At 46.5% G+C, this 21,642-nt stretch overlaps 1 protein-coding gene across 8 annotated transcripts in view; it reads right to left on the bottom strand.

Moving 5' to 3' along the window:
* The window catches only part of NTRK3 (neurotrophic receptor tyrosine kinase 3), a 379,441-nt gene that overhangs the window by 226,527 nt on the left and 131,272 nt on the right, over positions 1-21,642 (bottom strand). The gene's annotated exons all lie outside the window — the stretch shown is intronic.

The following is a 21,642-nucleotide window of genomic DNA, read 5'->3' on the forward strand; positions in this document are numbered from 1 at the left end:
ACAGACCTTGACAGGGCACAAGTCTTCAAGTCTTCAGTGCCATGTTATAAGCCAACCCCACATGAAAGTGAGGGAGCAGGGCATATGGAAACCCCTCCAACAGTTGTTCATTCCTCACAGAGCCTCCACCTGAACTAGAGACAACAAACTCCTTACCTTTTGAGAGCCAAAGCACAAAAGGAGACTCTAGATACATCCCATAGGCTGTGGCTGGAGCAGCACAACCGGAAATCCATTCCGTGAGATGCCAATGGACAATTCTACACTAGAGACATTCTTCTGTATAACGGGCCACTGACTTAAGTTTTTCTGTGCTACTGAATTTCCTCTTGAGTCTAGCATTCTTGCTATAAGGGACCTCCTCTGCCCCCAAATAGCCAGGTATCTGGAGGAAGACATCTGCTTTGCCTCCAAAAGCAGAGCTGATCCTGGGTCAGTGAATATCACTTTATAGAATATTTTAGCTGCAAATAGCACTAAGTTGCTAGTTTCAGTGTGACAAGGTTGATGAGACGTCAGGCACACACCCACTTTTGACGCTGAAAGGGGGACTTTTTATTGCATGCAGGTAGGTCTAGAACTGTTGCATGAGATCCCTTCCAGTTCGGACATAGGTAGATTATAGTTTTAAAATAAAATGTATTTCTCAACCTCCTTCTGAAATCCATTGTACTGTCTCTAATGAAGATATGCATTTCCCTAGAACAATTTTTGTCTTTCTGACTGCAATCTGAGCTCGTGTCTTGAAAATGTTTGGCCACTTGTTCCTTGCTGTGTGGGCCTCCTTAACAGTCTTTCATGAGGATAAAGATTACGGCTGCTGGCTTCTCACTTTGTCATCAGCACAATGTTTTGACTTTCAGTGAGTTGCCCTTGACAGCCTCATGCTGGTGGCACTTCCCAGCTATCGGCACTGAAGTTCAGTTACTTCAAATTGTGTGTGTGTCTGGCCCCTTTCCTGGCTGTCTGCCCTCTCCCAGTCCTTTCTGCAGCCTGAGCCATAGCATCTTCATGCTGTCTTGTCTCTTCCTACTGCCAGCTCTGTGTGGCTGAGCTCAAGGAATATATGACTGCAGGGGCAGTGAGGAGAGGGCGTTCCTAAACATCTCATCGGCATCAGCAGGGAGATGGGAAGGAGGACAGAGGAGACAAGTTATCCACCTGCAAGGGCGAAAGGCCAGAGCCAAGGGTTTAATTCTCTACTGACCAGTCCTTTTATGTCTAGAAGACAGAGCACCCAAATTGGGCTGCCTCTTTGTTTGATGGGACTCTGCTGGCTGTGGCTCTTCCTGGGGCAAGCCCTGAAGTTCTCAAGTCCTGGCACTCTTCGTGGATTGATGTCTCAATCGACTTTAGCTAAGAGAGGCTGTGCATGGGCTCTGATTACTGAGACTTCATTCATCTTCCCAAATGACTAGGAAGATCATCATAAATGATTCAAATTAAACTACACCTAGAGAGAGAAAGCATATCCCAGTGAAGCCGTGGGCACAATTGTTACCACGGCTCCTCCTCCCCAGCTTACTCACAACATTGCATTTCCAGAAAACATCTGCAGCTCTCTTAGGTGCTGGAGAGCACAAGCCTGTCTACATGTAACATGTCAGAAATGACACTCCAGAATTAGGGGAGCATTCAAGGAAGGTCCAGAGACCTAGCCACTACTACCTTGAAGAGTCATGGATAGTTGGGGTTAGAAGAGACCTAGGCAAAGAGGTGCTCCAATCAGCTGGCACATTCCAAGTAATGAGAAGAGAAGATCAGAGAGAACAAGTGACTAGCTAAGGCCACACAGCCATGCAGTCCCAGAGGCAGGAGGAGAACCACATCTCCTTACTACTGGTGTAGTATGCTCCTCTAGTTCCACACACGCTGCTTCTGTGGGTCTGGATTGATCTGCAGGGCTGTATTTGTTCCTTGTGCTTCACACAGACTTTAAATAAAAATAACTCCATAAAGTATTATACTTTATTCAAAAGAAAGGTGCCTCATGAGTGGAAATACTCACACACACACAGACACACACACACACATATACACCAGAAGCCCTGCCTTTCTCCCACCTCTGAAATCCCTAAAACTAAGCCAGCGGTGGCCACTTCCTAAGCGTGGACCACGTGGGAGTCCCTGTGCTGAGTGCTTCCCATGTGTAATTCCAGTCAAACCTCTCAGCACCCTCTCAAGTGAGCACCACTTGCATTTACGGATGAGGACAGCTGAGGTTCAGAAAGTTTAAGTGACTCACCCAAGTCAAAAAGAAAGCCTTAAGTCTAGGACTTCAATTCCAGTCTTAGCCCACAGTGTGGACCCAAAGTCACTGCCTTCTGCTGCCTCCATCTCACTCTGCGAGTGTTTGTCGGTGTCTATGTGGGCATATGTCCAAGGATGCTGTTGTCAAGATTACATATTTTCATTGGTCCATCCAGCTTCCCCAGTGGTTTCTGCTACATGGCAGAGCCGTGTCCCTCAGGTCTCTGAAATGCCCCACAGCTGATGACCCATAATTGCTAATAGATGCAGCGGCGGCTACAGCTGCCGGCAGGACAACGTTGGGTTGGCCTCTGCCAAGTTCCCCCTACCAGAGGCTCCCTGAATAAAGCCGGGCTGAAAACACGCACAGAGGGAGCTGTGCTGGGCCAAGGAGCCAAGCAGCCCTGACCTGTGTCTTCCCTAGGCTCATTCACATTTTATAAATGCACACTTTGCCCTTTTGCTATGCAGCCTCAGGGCAAATGGATTAGATTTTGAATTAACCAAGTGAAATGGTATAATACACAAGCAATGTGAAAAGAAGAAAGAATGCAAGAAAGGAAAATGAGCTTTGCCGAGTAATGGAAAAGCTAGAGATGGGCTTACTGAATGACATGGGAGGATGCTTAAGAAATAGTGTTGGGTGAAAAAAATTGGTCAAACACTGTATGAATGGCTCAAGACCACTTTCACTTAAATGTATGTTTAAAATATGTATGGAAATATAGGCACTTAGGTACAGATCTATCATTATGTAGATATATGTGCATATGTACATATATATTTACATATGTATATTCACACGTATTATGCTAACAGTGGTAATTTTTGAATAAGATTACCACTAATTTTTATACAATATGTTCTAGATTTTTATATAATAAACATACATTCCTTTTATAAAAATAAGCCCATAGGCCAGGCACAGTGCTCACACTTGTAATCCCAACACTTTGGGAGGCCGAGGTGAGCAGATCGTTTGAACTCAGGAGTTCAGGACCAAGCTGGGCAACATGGCAAAACCCTGTCTCTACAAAAAATACAGAATTAGCCAGGAATGGCAGCATGTGTCTGTAGTCCCAGCTACTCAGGAGGCTAAAGTAAGAGGATCACTTGAGCCCAGGAGTTGGAGGCTAGAGAGTCGTGATGGCATTACTGCACTCCAGCCTGGGTGACAGAGTGAAACTATGTCTCAAAAAAAAAAAAAAAAAGGCCTATACAGTACAAAATAAAGGCATGTGCCTTCTGGGGCACAATGCACAGTTTCGAGTGCTCCTGCTGGTCTGGAAGAACTAAAGAGGTCATGGCAGCGGCCCCCTCCACACCAGGACTCTGTCTCTAAACTTCACAGCCTCCCTGTTCTGAAAGCCCCCCTGACCCAACAGTGGCCCATTCCTGGTCTCCAAGAGCAATGAGAGACAGGAGCCCAAGGCCTATCCATTCGTAGACAGATACGTCTAATTGGGAAGAATGGAGAAAGCCTGTCTGTGTGCGAAATAGCTCTGCAGGGAATGGCAAAATAAAAATATCACACAATCTGAGACCTGAACCCACCAAACAGAATGTACCATTTTCACTAAGTCCCAGGCAGCAGTGAGAGAAGCCAAACTGGAAGTGGTCACTACCTGGGCACCCAAGAGACCAACAAGGGGGAGGGGGCAAGAAGCAGGGACATCCCAATGGCAGGCAAGGAGAGGACCCCAAGGCAGAGAGCAAGTGACATCCTAGAGATATGGTGTTGGGCAAGTAGGGGCAGACCCAGGGCCAACAGTCGGGACATTAGGAGACACTGACAGTAACCCATAGGCAAAGACCCAAGTTGCTGGACACACAGTACCAGGTAGAGCGATTCCAGTCTGAAAGTAACAACTAGACTCCAGGTTCTGAAAGATAAGCCATTCGCTTAAGAAAACGCTTGCTCACTAAGGACGAGAATGTGCCTTACTTGTATCTGTATCCCACAGTGCCTAGCCCTGGGCCAGCACAGAGCAGGCCCTCCAAGGAACCCACAGAATGGCAGACATCCCCAGATACACTCCTGCCATTTGGAGAAGCCACACATGCGAGTTAGGAAGTAACAGCCACTATCACTACCTGCCTGGAGTTCATAGTCTACGCTGGGATCTTGGACACATAGCACGAAAGGAGGTTCGTTGCCCATTTTCCTCACCTCTGGCCTATCAGGGTTCAAACCTGGTGATCCTAAAAGGAATAGCCTATATATGCAGTGGGTGCTCCTAACAACTCCCACATCCTGCTAGTTCCCATCCTCCTCACTCCATGCTCCCTCTAATCTACCCTCTCTGACTGACAGAATCAGAGAACGTTACAACTGAAAGGGATCCTTGGAAGCCCTTAATCCAAATCCCCCCAATTATAGAGGATAAAAGTGAAGCTCAAAAGATATCCAAAGATAAATCAGAGTGTAGCCAGGGCTAGAACCCAGATTTCTATACCATTCCATGACAACTTTCCAAAATAAAAATTTCAGAGGCCAAAAAACAGACTTGAGTCTCCCTCACTGGAAGCTAAAGCTTTGCTAAGCCGAGTGTGGCTGGCAGACCAACAGGATCAGCCTCCTATAAGGAGCTTGGCAGAAATGCAGAGCCTCAGGCCCTAGCCCGGACCCATCAAGTCAGAATCTGCATTAACAAGATCCCCAGGGCTCCACGTGCACCGTCAAGTTCAGGGAGCTATGAAGGAGAGAATTCTCTCTCTAATCCACTTGCACAGTCGGGCAAGAAAGAATCCCTCCCTCTCTCTGCCCATCCACCCCTCACTATTTTCCAACCCAACAGAGTGTCTGGAAATTGATGGCAATAACAAAACAACAACAATGCTCCCATTTCTAGTCAGCGGATGCTTCTCCCCCCATCCATGGGGAGTCTTTGCAAGGCACTTAAATTTCCCCGTTAAGCAAACAGCACGACCACGCATGCTAGAACAGGTGGCAGATCACTGGTGAGGGCCCGGTGAGCCCCAAGCAGGCTGGGTCATTAACCACGGCAGTGGACAGGTGCAGCAGCCAGACCTCACACTGAAGGTGGGGAAAATTGGGGCGTTCAGTCACCTCACCAATGGAGCATGCTGCAAGGGGGACAGAAGAGGAGACAGTGTCCTGACCCCAACCTCGCCAACCTTGATTCTCAGCCCTTCACCCTTACGCCACCTCATACCTGACATGAAGCAAGGAGCTTGTCCTTCCGGAAGCTCCCAAAAGAAGCAGGGACGGTAATTCTTGTTTCACGAGTTCACAGCGATAATCAAATAAGAACATGAAAGTGAAGCGCCAAGCCCAGTGCCAAAGGTATTGTGGGAGCCCGATCAAGGAGAGCATTCCCTGCTATGTTTTTGCCCGCACCCCACGTATCCCTTTAAGTTTCAAGGTTTGTGCTCTGGCAGAAAGAGGTGCGGGGCTGGGAGGCCAGGAAGGCGTAGGCTCACAGCCTTAGCTTCCCACTGAAAATCACCTGAGCGGCTTTAGAAACAACAACACCAGGAGCCCATCCACTGTGATTCTGACCTACTGGCTAGGGGAGTAGCCTCACTGCTGAAATTTTTTAAAGATCCCCATGTGATTCTAACAAAACCAAGGCTATGAACCACAGCCATAATGGGACCTGTGGATTACTCACAGCTTTCCTGAATGCAGCAAAAATCATAATGATTTCACCCCTCAATACATTAATTGAGTGATTACTACAAGGCCAGGGACAAAGCTAATTTGCTTTATATACAAAATTTCATTTAATTCCCATAAAACCCTGCATGATAAGAATTATCCCTCTCATTTGTCAGCTGAGGGTGTGGAGGCCCAGAATGGTCCATAAGTCACTTTAAATCCCACAGCTCCCAGGCAGCAGAACTGAGAGTCAACCCTAGACTGTCTAGCTCTAAATTTTAATGAGCCTCAGTAGCATGACTGGGGAAAAAATCTTAGTGTCGTGGCATGGAAGAAAAAGCCATAGGGCTAGCCAGATACTTCACAAAGTGGTGGGTAAAGAAAGAGACAGTAAGGAAGAAAGAACATCGGATAAGCATGGAGATGAGATCTTAGAAAAAGGCAAGTCAGCCCTAGTCTCTTCCTGTCTGTGGGCACCGTGGAGTAGGCAGAAGGAGGAAACGCAAGGCAAGAGCTGTTACATGGAGCAGAGCATCCTCCCCCAGAATATCCCTGTCTCCATCTTACAGGCAATCTGCAGGCACCAAAAGGAAAGATCCCAGATTACATCTTCATCACAGTAGTAACAAAACTAGGCATGGTCAGAGGAGGAGCTCCAGGTTCCAGCCCATTGGGTGCAATGCCCAAGGGGCCCAGAGGACATTGGTGCACCCTATGCTTTAGGTGGCCTGCTGACATGAGTGTTTGCAGTAAGCAAACCCAACAGTCTACTGGGAGGGGCAAAGCACTAATCAAATGCTCCTGTCAATAACTATGCAAAGTGCTACAGAAGGAAGGTGCATGAGGCACCTCAGCCTTAGGGAGCATGGGACACGGTTGGCAGGAGTGGAAACCCTATAGCTCAGTGAGGCTGGGGATGCAGCAGGGGCTAGACTACCCTGGGCCCAATTTTTATTTCAGAACCAGGAGTCTACTACAGAACCCAATTTTCATTTCAGAGCCATGAACCTGCTACTGTGACTGCAGAGCAGGGCACACACTGAAGGGGCCAGGGCCAGAGGTGTGCAGGAGGTCTGGCTAGAAAGCTAAGGTGGAGCCCAGAGGGAATGGAGGGGTGGCAGTGGGCAAAGACAGAAGGGACAACTTCAGGAGATATTTAGGTCACAAACACAGGATTGGGCTGTGCAAGAGCAGGGAGGGGTGAAGAAATGGGGACTGGGCAAGAAGACATGTCAAGAATGACTTGTACGTCTGTAATTTACAGGAAATTCATGGAGATACAGATGAGGAGCAGTGGGTGGAGGATTGCCCCTGGGCATGGTTAGGGTTCCATGGCTGAGGCATCTATCCAGGCTGCTGCTTCACACCTGCTGAACCTGCCTCCTTGAACCTGGATAGGGCTCTCCCAAGGCAGGTGGCTGCAGTCACGACCTCAGGTGCAATATGGAATCAAGGTTTCTACCAGGAGGTGCTGTGTTGTTTCCCAAAGTATTAATACTTGTGTCCTTGCAGAGAGAGGAACATAGAAGAAAGGGATTGGAGGGTGGATTAAAGGGCCAGGACCAGAGCCACAAAACGCCCCATTAACCTGCAACCCAATGTCCACCTGAGGCTGGATAAGCAGCTTATTAACTGGTAAGAAGGAAGTATGAAGCTGTTAGCTTAGGGAGTCTGACACTCACTGGTTTGTAGGAAGGCAGAACGCTCTCAGATGATTGAGGAGACTGAATAACCTGTCCAGGGTTTTCTGCGGGTCCCTGGGCCAGGGACTCTTCCAGGTTCCCAGCAGCCCTAGGTCTCCTTATATTCTGACTGTAAAATGTGTGATACTGACTAAGAGCATGTGGCTTGGAAGCCAGACAGACCTGCTGACCCTGCTTAGAACTCTAGGGGGTCTGTGAATCTCAGTTTTCTCATGTGTAAAAAAGCAGAATGATAATATGAACTTCAGGAGACTCACTGTCATAATACGGATGGTAACAACGATACAATTTGCTACTATTTGGTTGAGCAGTTACTGTGTTCTGGGTTCTGGATTCCAATTTCTGGTTTCTATTTTAAGTCCCTTATTTCAGTTAATCCAATGAGCAGCCTAAGCCTTCAATATTTTATGTAATAAACCAACATCTCAAGGCAAACTGGGCTGTCTATAAATGTAAAACACTGGTATTTTTATAACATAACTTTGCAGGGGACTGGCATCACCCACGTTGCTACCTGGCAAAGCCATTAAGCTGAACCACCAGCCCCAGAGGCTGAATTCAGCTCAGGGGATTTTTCTTTGCCCTAGAGTCAGGATGTGGTTGAGGGTCAGGAAGGTGGGGACAAGGAGAAGACAGAAGGGAAGCGAGCGACTGCCTTCTGCCTGCCACTGCCGTAGTCTCTCGGCCAGCCCTGTCTGCAGACACATAGGGCGCCAACCTATCTCCATGCGTTTTAAGCAGGGTGAATGTTTAACACTGGCCATCTGGAAACTTGCATGGTCACTAGGGGAGGGGTGCAACAAAGTCTCCTGTCAGAAGCCTGGCTCTAAAGGCTGTTGGTCACATTAGTGGGAGACTCCGAGCAGCTGGGTTCAGAACAGTCCAGCACAGTGGCCCAAGCTATTTCTACGGCAAATGCACTCTCCTCCCCTTCAAGAAAGTGAACTCAGCCACCTCAGCCTGAGCATTGTCCAATGCCCCAGAAGACCCCACACCACTCAGGACTCCAATCAGCCTAGGCATCCGTGAGGTACAGAGCTACCCCAGGATCTGTACCACCACCAAGCGTGTGGCTGTGGCTATTCCTCCTTAGGCTGGGGACTTAAAGGGACCTGTAGGCGCCTGATGGCCTGGGAAGACATTTTGAAATTATTCTTTCCCAAAGACCAGAGAGTAATAGGACTGTGGCATTACCACTTTCCTCACCAAGTCTGCATTCAGGCCAACCTGGCCATTCCTGATCATGTAAGCTTGGGCTAATCACTTTGTTCTCTGAATGGGCTTGTTGGTATAGCTACTGTGCAGGGCTGTATTAAGGTGTAGGTTGTGTCTGAAAACTGCCAGGCACATAATAATCACCCAATTAATTGTAGCTATTAATATTATGACCTGCTTCTTCAAATAGAAGCAGCTCTTGGTAGACTCCCCAACCTGATGATCAATATTTTTTTTTAAGACAGTCTCACTCTGTCACCCAGCCTAGAGTGCAGTGGCACAATCTTGGCTCACTGCGATGCCTGCCTCCTGGATTCCAGCAATTCTCCTGTCTCAGCCTCCCGAGTTGGTGAGATGACAGGCATGAACCACCATGCCCAGCTAATTTTTGTAATTTTTTTTTTTTTTTTTTTTTTGAGACGGAGTTTCGCTCTTGTTACCCAGGCTGGAGTGCAATGGCGCGATCTTGGCTCACCGCAACCTCCGCCTCCTGGGTTCAGGCAATTCTCCTGCCTCAGCCTCCTGAGTAGCTGGGATTACAGGCAGGCGCCACCATGCCCAGCTAATTTTTTGTATTTTTAGTAGAGACGGGGTTTCACCATGTTGACCAGGATGGTCTCGATCTCTTGACCTCGTGATCCACCCGCCTCGGCCTCCCAAAGTGCTGGGATTACAGGCGTGAGCCACCGCGCCCAGCCAATTTTTGTATTTTTAATAGAAATGGGATTTCACCATGTTGGCCAGGCTGGTCTTGAACTCTTGACCTCAGGTGATCTGCCTGTCTTGGCCTCCCGAAGTGCTGGGGTCATTGGTGTTAGCCATCACTCCTGGCTTAATTTTTTTAAGGGTAACATGAAACTATGGGGTCTGAAACTATGGCCTGCAGGCCAAATCTGGCTTGGCACCTGTTTTTTATAAATAAAGTTTTATTGGAACACAGCCATGCTCCTTCTTTTACATATTGACTATGATTGTTTTCATACCACAACAGCAGCCTTGGGTGGTTGCAACAGAAACTATATGGCCAGCAAAGTCTAAAATATTGACTCTCTGCTCTTTTCTGAAACAGTAGGCAAATTCCTGATCTACACAACAGTTTCACAAACTTTAATGGCAGTGTGACCACCTAGCCTGTTTTTTAGGAATGCAAATTCCAGGGGCATACTATCAAGGTATGAGATTCAGTAGATGTAGCCCAGGAATCTGTATTTTAATCAGCCCCCTCCCCGCCCCCACTAATGACTGTCAAGCACGTGGCAAGAGGTGACACTAGGGGAATCCTGCTCTGTGCAGTGAGCAATCTTAAGTGACACCAGAGACGAGGCTTTCACCACAAAGGGGCAGATGGATGCTGGGTGGGGGAATGAGTCAGCCTCTGGATCCACTGTGGGAGGAACAGCTCCACCGTCCTCCTGGGCCTCACAACTGCTTTGTTTTGTTTTTAAGGTTCAATACAGAAAACTCAGAAGACATCACAAAGGATGAAATAAAAAGGCATCCGAAATCTCGCCACCCAAAGATCACTACTGTTTACATTCTGACCTATAATTCTATGTGATCCCAGTATTTTTCCTAGATATGTGTAGAAAAATATTTTCTCTTTATTTTACAACAACACAAAATGGAATTAGAGAAACTGCTTGGAGTCTTTTCTCACTTCGATATATATTGTAAACATGTTCACATGTCAATACATATTGCTAAAATATTCTTGGTATGCAACTATAAAAATAGAATGCAGTAGATCTCTATGAGCTGATACTAAATCATCTCAAAGACAGGCTGTTAGCAGAAATAATGGCACAAAACAATATGAATACAAGCTTGCATTTGTGCAAAGGCAACAGAGAAACATGTATCTTTGCATAAGCCTTGACTATCTCTGAAAGGATAAGCAAGAACCTCTAAATAATGGTTATCCCACTGGCAGGAAATTAGGGAGGGACTGAGGCTCATGTTTTTACTACATTATCTTTTATAAGGTTTTCTTGCCATTTGCGTATGTATCCTTTCAGAAACATTAAAAATCTACTTTTAAAAGTTGTCATTTTTAAGGTCTGCATTGTATTATATCATATATATGGACCGTAATGTATTAAGAGTTAACTAGTCGTTTATTGTTAGATCTCTAAGTAATTCTTTATTTATCAAGTTTACTCTATAAGTCACAGTGGGATAAATACCCATATACACAAATACAGATAGCCATTTGTGAGTATCACCTTAGGTGAAATTCTCAGAAGTGGAGTCACTAGGACGTGGGCTTTCGTGATTTTAGGTTTCTAATAAAAATTGTCAAGCCACTTTCCAGAAAGCCTGCCCCAATCTACACACTGGGCAGCAGCGAACATTAGTGTCCATTTTCCAAGCTCTTGGATGGCCCCTGATTCCTGACAGCACTTCTCCTCAGAAGGCAGCAAGCATCACGCACAGCCCCATCGGGCTGTCATTCCCCCTGCAAAGCAGCCACGAAGCAGGGGGCTGCTGCTGTGGGAGCCGTTTTCACACATAATGGCTCATAACAGTGCTCAAATCCTGCCTGCTTTCCCTAGAACCCAGGCCAACAACAGGGTGCCCCCTGCACCCCCTTTGACTGGTCCAAGGCCAACCCACTGAACCCCATCTATTTGGAAGGATGCACTTTTGAAAGGCAGTTCCTGGAACTACCCAACGCCCTCCTTGGGGCTTCATGTCAAGGCCTGCTGGCAGATAGACAGACGCTGGCATTCTTCTGCCCCTGCCTGGGAACAGGTTCGCAGGGCTGCTGCAGCAGCACAGAGGCGCCTTTGAATTCAAGATGCCTGTCAGGTAGAGAGGCTGGGCATTTCCAGGACTAAACTGCTCTGGTCTTCTGCCAACTATGCAACTCTTATTCCACTATAAAATGGAAGGCAAGGCAGGCTTCCAGTGTGAATACCAACCGCCAGAGCAGCAAGACTGGGAAGAATGGGATCCCAGCCACCACCCAGGGCAGTGTCTCTGAGGCCGGCGGGCAGCCCGGGCAGCTCACCAACTTAACCCACGGGGCTTCCTCCGCCTGCCGACAGACCCACTCTGAGCCACTCTGGGGCCTGCCAGCACAAGCTTTTCCAGTTTTCTATACCCCCAACATTTCCTTCCACATCAGGGGTAGGAGGGACAGCAAAGAAGATAAAGAAGTTTCTAGAGAAAGAGACGAAGGGCTGCCTCCACAGCACAAGGAGTCTGATCTGGGAATGCCGGCTGCCCACTGCCTGCTGGCCTCTCTGGGTTTCTGCCCCCGCTCCTTCAGTGGGACATCAGTGCTGATTGACCTGACAGTTATTACTGAAATCAATTGAGGCAGCAGACCTTACGAGTCCCCTGGAAAGAGGTGGCAGTTTGGTTTCGAACCAAGGAAGCCACTACAGAAACGGTTTTAGGAGAGAAGAAAGGCCCAAAGAGAATAGAACTGAAACGTCTTAAAAGTGGTGGTTATAGAGGCCAAGCACGGTGGCTCACACCTGTAATCCCAGCAATTTGGGAGGCTGAGATGGGCGGATCACCTGAGGTCAGGAGTTCAAGACCAGCCTGCCCAACATGGTGAAACCTCCATCTCTATTAAAAATACAAAAAAAAAAAAAAAAAAAAAGTAGTGGTTATAGTTTGTAATCTTAGAGTCTCGAAATCCCAGCCCATGGACCTTTGAAGCAGGTTCATTTTGCAACTGGCATTCAGGAAAAAACAAAAAGCAGAGAGGCGATCTAAGTTCCCAGGCCATAGGCCTGAACCATTTGCCAGTAGCTTAACCCCTTGTTACTTAAAGCATGCCCCATAGAACAGCGTTGTTTGGAACCCTCTAATAAATGCCAACTCTCGACCTTCCCCAGACCTGCTGAACCAGAACCCATGTTTTTAACAAGATCCCAGAATCTTCCAATATTCACTTGCAGTTAAAGTTTGAGAAGTACTGTTCATGTTATCAGCCACTGTCTCTCTACAGGTATAGGGTGGTGGTTCCTAAACCCCAGCCATCATTCAGGATCACCCAGAGAAACTGCTTGTCCCCCACAGCACCTCAAGTCTGATTCAGTGGGTATGGGGTAAACCCCAGGCAACTGCACATTTAACGAGCTCCCAGCATTATCAGATGAGCTGGTCTGCAGACTACATAAAGCACCTGGAGAGCCAGTGAAATATGCAATGTCTATTGGATTGAAACCATTGTTCCCCAACCTTAGCTGCACATAGAAATCATCAGAGGAATTAACAAAGAACACCCAGGGCTGATTTAAGTGACCTGGATTGTGGTCTAGGTTTGGGAAATTATATAATCTTATCAGGTGTTTGGAGTGCAGCTAAGATTGAGAACCAACAATGTAGAGTAAACTCATTTAAAACCTAGTTTTGATACCAGGTACATGACCTTGAGCAATTTAAGCATTTTCAGCAGCTTTCTCATCTTTAAAGTGGGAATAATAGCCACCTGTGAAGACTCCATATTTAAAGATATCTCAGATGTCTGGCACACAGTAGGTTCTCAACAAATGTTTGATGCCTATCATTCTCTTCCCCTACAATAATTAGAGGTAAAAAACCAACTGATATTCTTGTCTTTACCCAAATCCCAGCTTCTCTCTAAAAGAAGTACAGAAATAGCTGTTTCATCACCATTCAGGATAGACAAAGAAGCTAGGAGCTGAAGTCATGATGGATTTTGTATTCAGGAAGCAGAGCTGGCTTCGTGGACTTGTGACCTGGCTCCATGCTCAAAAGAACCTTGAACTTGGGGTTTAATGCTCTGCTGTAGCTGTCTGGAAATTCTAATCTTTTCTGAGCATTTTTCACTGGGCCACACAAATTAGATAACTGATACCGTTGGGGAAGAAGTCAGCGGCACGTTCCCCTCTGGCTTGTGGTAACAGAGTTGACACGAGAAAAGAATAAAGAGACAGGCACCAGAGCAACTTGGTTGGTCCCTCTAAGTATGCTGGGGTAGTGAGGAAGAGAGACAGAGAGTGTTATTAACCCTTCTGAGTGCAAAGGCCAGAGAGAGACCAACCTCAGGCTTCTGCCTCCTTCGCTGGCAGTTCTGGGCCTGGGACAGGTGGCAGACACACCTGTTTGCTGGAAGCACAGCTGGCCGAAGGATGCTATGCCTGCACCTGCAGTGCACTCCTTTGTACTCCCCTGCCCACCTCATCCTCTGTGAGGAACCACAGCACAAAGGGCAGGGGGTGACAAGGAGCCGGGGCTGGGGATTTGCAGCTGTTAGCTGGGTGGCTGCTGTTTTCAGCATGTGGTTTTTCTCCCCTAGTCCAAAAACGTGTTTTCTGGTTAGCAGTTGTTTTGATCTCTCTGTTTTGCTGCCTTGGGATTCCAGGGCTGCTCTTTGGCCATCCTAACACCCTTTGCAGAGTCCACAGGAGAATGAGCTGCAAAAACACGGGTCGTGAGTACTGCATCCACATGACGGCTCTCATTAGCCAAAGCCTATCATCATGCCTCTTCTGGGCAAGTGAAAGCTCCCAAGACCCAGAGGAGAATATGCAGAGAGAGAAAGAATGTGCCATGAGAAGAGAGGAGGGGGTCTGTTGGAGCAGTTTCTACAACCTGACTTCGCAGGGGGTAAAAAACATTTGGAGTAAAGAAGGAGGTGGGAAAGTCAAGGCTGGCAGCCCCAGCCCCTCCAGGTTTTCCTCCATCCTGTACTGTGATAGCGTACGATAACTGGATGGGTGAGGAAGTATGTCACCATGATTCTTGATGAAAAATAAAATACTAAAGTTTGTGACTTATTAAGAGCCAGAAATTAGTTTGAATTTGCTTTTATTCCTAGCTTTTAAAAACCTCATTTACTAACTCATCAACTGTTACAGTTTTCTAAGGTGTGAAATTACTGTGAGAGCCAGCACTTTTGGGAAAGCCGGGTGACACCTACAGTAGGGCATAAGGCAGGTGACTCTAACCAGTCACATGAGTAGCACGGGACAAAAGGGGAAGAACTTCTAAACTGAGTAGGTATGAAGGGGCTGTTAACCGTGTCGGAGCCAGTTACAACAACACGAGTTAGTAAGCACGGTGTTCTGCTGCCAAAACTAAATGAATCTGAGACGCCATCACCTTGGCTGTAGAGCCAAGCATAGTGGTCATCCTTGGCCCTGCTGAACAGGACAGACAGGCCTGCCAAGAAGAGCCAGCTAGCAGGTAGCCACGGAGAAAAAATATTTTGCATCAGGCTCTATTTCACGGGAATTCCCTTCCAATGGGAGAGTCAACGCAAGGGAACAGTTGGTTCCCTGGAGCCTTCAGAGCAAGGAATGAGGACAGGAGAATCGGGGCAGTTGAGCCTTCACACGACCAATGGTGACCGTGTAGGGACTTCTGTGATGATTCACTGCATACCTGCAAAACTCCCATAAAGGACAGGGCAGCAGAAGCATGCCAGAAAAACACACGTGGCTTTCCAGCCTTCTCAAAGCTCCAAGCTCCACATTCTAGAACTCAGTCATCAAGTGGGGTGGGGCTTTGTTTGAATCAGAGCGTCTCCATGAAGTCCAAGGCAAAGAAGGAGAAGCAGAAGACCCCTGGCTTCTATAAGTTTACCTCCTACCTGTGGATCTGCCACAAACTTAACCTCTTTAATTTAGAATTGATCAAATACTAGGAGTGTTTGAGGGAGGAGGGTGGTTGGAAGCTCTGTCCAATGTCAGAAAAGAGACAGCATGTAAACATTTGTTAGGCGAATATGAGGACCCTGGGATCACAACACAGGAAAGAAGCCAGAAACCACTCTCAACATTGTGTTCAAAGAGTCATCTTACACCAGGAGTCACAAGTACAGGATCATAGCAGGGGTCAAAGGTGCCTTCCTCCCCTGCACATGTCAATTCAGAGGAGGAAGTAGAAAAATAAGAAAGAAAACAAGGAGGAAGGAAGAATGGACACATCTTGGGAAGCAGGAAACACAACTCCTTTACCCAGTTTCAATTCTGCCTTGCACTGCTCCTGGTTTCCGAATCCTTGTTAAATAGTGATCAAAAAAGTATATTGTGCAGGGAGAAAGAAACTATTTAACTCAACGATGCCAACAGTGCTTTCATCCATGGTCCAAGCCCCCTTTCCATTACCTCAGATGTCTCCTATCGCACACCACGCTTCTGGTACCAATTCCCCTGTTCTGCACACATTGAATTTGCTTTGATTCCTAGCTTTTATGGCTAGAGACACAGGGACACTCTGTCCCAGCTGAGAAAGAAATGCCAATCCACAGCATCAAACTGCAGGTGTCCAAGATCCCTCCCACCTCTACCTCCATCCACCTGGAAGAAACTCTTCTCAGTCCAATGCCCCAAGGTTAGGAGAGAAAGCAGAAACGACTCCTTCCCAAGTCTAATCACTCCCTTAACCAAGCGGTAAAATGAGAAGGATAACAAGATCGTTCAATGCGGCAGCAGTCCCTGAGATCTTTTGGCAGGAGCCAGTCCCTCCAAATCAAGACTCTGGCAGGATTCTACAATCTACTCAGAGGACAGTTACCATCTGTTTATGGAAAAAAATGTTAATAGCCCCCAATCATAATCAAATAGGCAACCACTCTACTTTAAGTACCTATTAACTAACGCTAATTGACAATGGAACAGTCCTGCAAGTGCCCAGGCCCATCAGAGGCTCCAGCACACATCCAGTCATTAGGAAGAAAGGCAAGCAGTTGCTGACGAGGCACTTAAGGCACTGCCGGAAGCCCAAGCAACGGTTCTTGATGCCCTTCCTTCCCGACCTTCCAGCTTCCACCATGCCGCCAAGCGTTCAGTCTCTAGCATGTCCGAAAAGAAATGAAGGAAGTTCTTGGAGCCTACTCCTCCAACAGCGCCTATCTTTCCCCAAGGCTAGGAGTGCCCCACGTTGGAGAAAGTGGATTAATAAGAGAATTTTTGAAAGCCCATTTAAATGGGACAGCATTGAAAGCTAAGTAAACAGAGCCTTGGAGGGATGGAGCTGATGTCTTCGTAATCCAGCAGCTTCACTTCCCTGACCCTCCCAGGTCCTCAGCACAAGCCAAGTATGTGGAAAAGCAGGGCCAGGAGGCTCTCGCTAGCTGTGTGCTCCAGCACATCACTGCATCTCTCTGGGTCTCAGTTTCCTTAGCTGTACAATGGGCACATTAATAGCCTAATAAGCCGAAGGTCTGTTTCAACTCTGATAAACCATTGTTCTGTTTTCTCCATGGGAATAAGAGGAAGCCAAGAAGTATGAAGAAACTCTCACAGTATCTCTGATCTAGAAGTATTTAAAGGTACTTATGAAGTGGTCAAGAGGAAAAGAGGCCAAATAGTGTACATTCTTTTTACAGGTTGCAAAAGATCCATATATCTGCTTCTTTTTCTATTAAATGATTATGATACTCACCTTATATGAAAACTACAGGGCACGTTTTATTATTGTTCAGACATGCTAGCACCGATTGGCTGGTTACTGTTCTAATGACCACGTGAAATGATGATGGTGCACTATGGAAGTGGATGGTGGGGTAGCCAAGACAAAGGAGTTCGGGCGTTTGTGTTGCTGTGGAAAGTGGGTGGAGCTAAAACTCACTCAGTTTCTTCGCCTGGAAATGCAGATACAGGAGAGCCCAGCCAGATCATTGTCATGGTCTTCTGATGCCTAATTTAACAATATTTTATGAGAATGAATTTGGCCCAAATTCTGAACCATCTCACTTACAAGCCCAGGATGCAAGGGTACACTCTAGTTAGTTGTTAAAATGCCCAAATATTTTTATATATTTCTGTAGCTGTAGTAAATAGCCCCTACCCTAACTCCACAAGGACCCACCCCCCAACCACCCGGACCACCCTATGATCTGACAATCAAAGAGTTAATGCCTAGCACAGCAGGGACCTCCAGGGCCCTGCTCCAGCAGAAGAGCTGGCTGATAGGGCAGTGCCCAGCACATGCCAAATACATCACAAATCACCCCTGCCACTCTAAGGCATTAGACTTCATCAACAGCAAAAAGAAACCCCCGGTGTACACTTAGCACCATCTTAAACATTTGTGATTCCAAGAGAAGATGAGCTTGTGTCCTAAGGTGACCCCCTCCCCAAGCCAAAATTTTGATCAACGACATGGCAGTTGGTAAAAGTAAGGAGGGATCTGAGACAAAGCATCTTCAGTTTGTTTCTATGAGATCTGGTTAATATATTCATCTCCCATAAAATGGGCATCCATTGGAATTCCTATACCTACCAACAGAGAGAGATCTCTAACATATGACAAGGAAATAAAGCAAGATGCAAATCACTCAGAGTATAAGTTAATATACTTAAATTAAAACACACACAAAGTAATGCATTTTGTAAGTGTATTCATAGATATGCATGTGTGTATGTCTACATATGGATATATAGAGACATATGCATATACGTGTACATATACATATAGGTAGAAGGATAAAAATGAACTGGTTACCAGCCTCGGCCACTCATCTTTCATGTAGTAGAAGTGGTTGCTAATTTGGCAGTCTGGGAGGTGCGAGTTTATCTGGGAGACAACCATGAGGGGAGAGACAGCCAACAGAGACACAGAGACAGAGATACAGGGAAAGACGCTTCAGCGAGTGAACTGGAGGATGCTGAACTCAGGCTACCGGCTGCCTATGGAGTCAGGGATGGGAATAGGACTAAAGGGTTTTAGTTTTATCAGTCATACGTTATATCTTCCAAAAATAAAGCATTAGATGCAAATATAAGACAAAACGGTAAGTCGTTTATTCTAGGCAGAGGGAATATGGGTGTTTGTTATATTAATCTTTGTCTTTTTTTTTTTTATTATTTCTCAGAAGGAAGTAAAGCTATTAGTAGGCCCTCCTTATCAACACACCTGGCCCTCAGATGTGGACGGGGAATTGGTTATGAGTTTTCCTCATCATGATCACTCTAATTCCCACTGCCCAGACATCTCAGATTTCCCAATTAGCTCTAACTAGCCCATTGCTGATTTATAAGTGGTGTTTTTTATTATTAAAATTAAAGTCATTCATTTCTAAGTTCAACAAGCAATCGTCAAACGCTGTGTGATGTTTCAGGCATACTGGGCTGAGTGATCTGTGGTTTCTGCCATAGGTCGCTCCTGGTCAAGTAGGACAGACAGATGGTCTATCAGCAAAGAAATGACACTGTACTGGGACTAGAGCATAGTAAAGGCATTTTACTAAATGTTGCGTAGGACAACAGAGGGCATGATTGAGTCTTGGATGGGCAGCCCTTCCTGGAAGGCAATAAAAGAAGCATATGAAGGTTTATATATAAAGAAAAGAAGGGAGAAATGGTTCCCATGGAGCCTTTTTATATGGCAATTACACACAGATCTCGACACTCACAGCAACCCAGTGAGGGAGGTAGTATTATTACCATTCTGATGTTGAGGAAACAGAGGCACTGAGAAGGTAAGTAACTTTGCTGAAGTCGGTGAGCAGTTAACTGGCATTGTAGATTCTCACCCAGATTTGAAAATTCAAAATTGAGACTGGGGTGGATGTGAAGAGATGAGGGTTTCCCTAAGTCAAAGGTGGGGAAATTCTGGTACCCATGCCATCACTCTTTATACAAGACTGTGATGCTCGCTGGCAATATCAAAGGCAGCTTGAGGCATTTGCTTATGTCAAAGAAAAAAGTCAAACTCGGTAAAATATTTGAAGAGATTTATTCTGAGCCAAATATGAGTGACCAATGGCCTGTGACAGAGCCCTCAGGAGATCCTGAGGACATGTGCCCAAGGTGGCTGGGCCACAACTTGATTTTATACAGTTTAAGGAGACGTAAGGCATTAATCAATACATGTAAGATATACATTAGTTCAGACCAGAAAGGCAGGACAACTGGAAGCAGGGGCTTCCAAGTCACAGGCATATTCAAAGATTTTCTGACTGGCAGTTGGTTGAAAGTTATTTTCAACAGGAAGGTTCAATAAGAGGTTATGGAGACCAAGGTTTTATGATGCAGATCAAGCCTCCAGGTAGCAGGCTTCAGAGAGAATAGATTGCAAATGTTTCTCATCAGCCTTCAAGAGTCTATTCTATCAAAATTCCAAAAGGAAGGAGAGTATAATAAGGCATGCATGGCTCCTTCCTCCCCGTCACAGCCTGACTGGTTTCTCAGGTTAACTTTGGGATGCCCTTGTTGAGAAGAGGGATGTATTCAGATGGTTGGGAGGCTTAGAATTTTATTTTTCGTTTGCACTTATTTATCCTAAAGTGAGACCTAAACATAATCTGACTTCATAAAGATCAAAGAGATTCAGGCTTCATTCTAAATAAGGCATCTTAGATACACCATCTCATCTTGCTATAACTCCAGTCTAACTTCTTTAAGTTATCTGATCTTACAATAGAGGATATTTCACTTCCACCTATGTGGACATGTTCTCCTGGCCCAACCAGGGCCAAGAAAGGAGGCTCAGCCTGGGAGAGGGGAGCAGGGGCTGGGAGAAGTTCTGAGGACAGCTGAGTGGAGGCACCACCCTGGGTGCTGCCTAATCCATCCGACATGGGGACACGCTGTTCCAGAAACCGGATGACAATTAATAGGAAAAATCTGCTCTCTCAGCACTGCCAAGCATGTCGCAGGGTCTCAGCTGGTGGTGTGCCTCCTCAGGGGAAGAGCAATAATGCCCCATTCTTCCCTTTGGTCAAGGCCCTGATGTGTTCTCAGGTGGAAGGAGGAAGAGCTAGGAAAGCTCCCCGCATGGTAGGAAAACTTTGTATAGGCAATAGTGCCAGTCTGCAAAACCAGGAGCCTAAGGATTATCCAAAGATTGAAGGCTGTGAGCTCACTCAGTGGTCGCCTCATCTTCTAGACCTCAGAAGCCCTATTTGGCACGTTGTGAGTGTTCACAGATAAGATATCTCCAATCTAGGTGCCTAAGAATGGTCTGATTTTGTCTAAGTCACCCGGCTTCCAGTCAAACTTCTAACCTGTCTTTATAATTTGCCTGCATTATGTGTTTCTCTTGGTCAAAATACCTCAGATGAGTTAAGAAAAACTAGCTTGCTTCGCTGTGACTCGATCAGGTTCATCAAGAACAGACAGTGCAGTGCAAAGGCAGAAACCTTCTGGAAACAGGGTACTCTGTCCCCGTTTTTTGTTTGTTGTTTTTGAGACAGGGTCTCACTTTGTTGCCCAGGCTGAAGTGCAGCAATGCGATCACAGCTCACTGCAGGCTTGACCTCCTTTGCTCAGTCAGTCTTCCCACCTCAGCCTCCTGAGTAGCTGGGACTGCAGGGTTTTCTACCCTTCTAATCCTCTCTGGGTATCTCCCTATATATCAGTGTTCTGAATTTTCAAGGGTCACAGAGACTTCCAAGAAGATAGTAAAAGCTATGGACTAGCTCAGGTCCATGCTCAAACACTCCAACATTCACATACAACTCAGGGGATCACTGTCCCTATGAATGCCACTCATGTACTCTTCTTCAGCCCCTGAGCCCCACGGTCCCCCACCACAGACACAAACTCATCCATAAAACCCACATAAATTCATCCCTCTACACATCCCATATTCTCACAGATAACACCAACCCGAGTCCTAGCTCAGCAACGTGATAGCCTGTCAAACCTTCTACCATCCCTCCCTATCCACCCCCACCCAACATCACCATACATGGAAACCCCAGCTCGGAGTGTATCTTGAAATTCAAGTTTGTTTTGGAACTGGTACCCAGCTTCCCTTGAGCCATTTGGTCACATTCATCTCTGAGACCAGGCAGGTGGATGCTAATTCACCATGTTAACCCCTTTCATGCCAGTCCCCTTAACCGAGCCTTGGCAAAGAGCCACATCCCACAACCCCACCCTGCCACAGTGGAGTGGAGCACTGTATGTCATGGAAGCCAGC

This window comes from Aotus nancymaae, unplaced genomic scaffold, assembly GCF_030222135.1.
Source record: "Aotus nancymaae isolate 86718 unplaced genomic scaffold, 86718_ANA_hifiasm-v0.15.2.pri h1tg000014l, whole genome shotgun sequence".
Classification (NCBI taxonomy): Eukaryota; Metazoa; Chordata; class Mammalia; order Primates; family Aotidae; genus Aotus; species Aotus nancymaae.